The following is a 2,230-nucleotide window of genomic DNA, read 5'->3' as shown; positions in this document are numbered from 1 at the left end:
TGCCCAGGCTGGGCGCGGTGGCTCAAGCCTGTAATCCCAGCACTTTGGGAGGCCGAGACGGGCGGATCACGAGGTCGGGAGATCGAGACCATCCTGGCTGACACGGTGAAACCCCGTCTCTACTAAAAAAATACAAAAAACTAGCCGGGCGAGGTGGTGGGCGCCTGTAGTCCCAGCTACTCGGGAGGCTGAGGCAGGAGAATGGCGTGAACCCGGGAGGCGGAGCTTGCAGTGAGCTGAGATCCGGCCACTGCACTCCAGCCTGGGCGACAGAGCGAGACTCCGTCTCAAAAAAAAAAAAAAAAAGAAAGTGCCCATTTCACTGCACCTTTGCCAGCACAGGGTATTATAATTTAATAGGTTATTTTTTGTTTGATGATTTTAAATGGATAAAAGCCCTCATATTACTTTGTCACATTTCAACATCATACCTTATTAGCCCTATTTCTTTTCTGTCTGTAAATGGTTGTTGTTGTTGTTTTGTTCCTTGAGACAGGGTCTTGCTGTGTCACCCAGGCTTGACTGTAGTGCCATAATCATGACTCACTGCAGCCTTGACCTCACAGGCTCAAACTACCCTCCCACTTCAGCTTCCCGAGTAGCTGGGATTGTAAGTGTGCACCACCACACCTAGCTAATTTTTTTCTTTTTTTGGATAGAGACAGGGTCTCACCGTGTTGCTCAGGCTGGTCTCTAGCTCCTGGCCTCAAGCAGTCCTCCTGTGTTGGCTTCTTAAATTGCTGGAATTTCAGGCATGAGCCACCATGCCTGACCTTGGCTAGTCCTACATTCACTAGAATTCTCTTTACTTTGTGCTAGCCAATCTGTCATACTGTTTCCCTGTTATAATGAATAATTCTCTGTATTAAATTCTAGCACTTTGGACTTTTGAGTGGTTTACGTGTCCTGATTGGACCCTGACTAATACAGAGTTGCTACTAGGAAGGGTCCCAGGAGACAGACCCACACAGATGGCATTTGGGCATGGGTTTGGTTATCCAAGGGACTGTGTGGAGCTCCTTGCCAACGGGATATGGGATGCTGGTGATTTCCGGGAAGTGACCTCACAATGACTCAAGCTACCACTTACTGTTGATTGTGATGAAATGCCAGCTGAGGCACATGCCTTGGGAGCTAAGTGGCTGCTGCACTTGACCACTATGAAGACTGTTGTGAGAAGGGTCCTTTTGGATGTACTTGAGCAGGGGCCCCCAACGCCTGAGCCATGGAGCTGTACGGAGCCACACAGCAGGTGTTGAGTGGAGCCATGGAGCTGTAAGGAGCCATACAGCAGGTGAATAGTGTTGAGTGAGGGAAGCTGCATCTTTATTTACAGCCACTCCCCATTGCTCACATTCCCCTGAGCTCCACCTTCTCTCAGATCAGCAGCAGCATTAGATTCTCATAAAAGCAAGTACCCCATTGTGAACTGTGCATGTGAGGGATCTACGTTGCGCTGTCCCTGTGAGAATCTAATGCCTGATGATCTGTCACTTTCTCCAATATCATCTTCAAGTGAGCCACTCCTGGCCCAGTTCCTGTCTCCTGTCAGCCTATACAGGCCAAGCTTCTGCCTCATGACTGCCTCTCCAGGTCGAGCTCCTCCTCCTGGCTCCATCTACAGGCCCAACACTTGCCTCAGATAAACTCTTCTGCCCAGCTCCTGTCCAGCTCATGGCGACCATTGTAGGCCTGAAAATTCCTCAATTCAGACTTTCTAGGCCCACCTTCTGCCTCCCACTGGCCTGGACACACCCAACTCCAGACTTCTTAAAGTCAACTTTGCCAGGCCCACCTTTGGCCTCCCAGCAGCCTTGACAGGCCCAGCTCTTGCCTCATGGCAGCTTCCCAATGCCAGGTTTCTGCCTGCATTGCGGTAGCCTTGATGGACCCAACTCTTGCCTTAACAGCAGCCTCCCCACACCAAGTTTCTGCCTGCATCATGGCAGGCTCCGACAGGCCCAGCTCCTGCCTCCCAGTGGCCTCTTTAGGCTCATCTTATGCCTCAAGGCGGCCACCCCAGGTGAAGCTCCTGCCTTTTGGCAGCCTCTAGAGGCCCAGCTCCTGCATCTCATGGCCTCCTGAGGCCCAGCTCATTCCTCAAAATGGACTTTCTACGACCAGATTTTCCCTTTGGTGACTTCTCCAGGCCCAGAAATTCCTCAGTTCGGCCTCTCAAGGTGGAGTTGCTGCCTCCCTATACCCTCTCCAGGCCCAGTTTTTCCTCCCA

The sequence above is a fragment of the Macaca thibetana genome, chromosome 3 (assembly GCF_024542745.1).
Source record: "Macaca thibetana thibetana isolate TM-01 chromosome 3, ASM2454274v1, whole genome shotgun sequence".
NCBI lineage: Eukaryota > Metazoa > Chordata > Mammalia > Primates > Cercopithecidae > Macaca > Macaca thibetana.
This window is presented reverse-complemented; position numbering follows the sequence as displayed.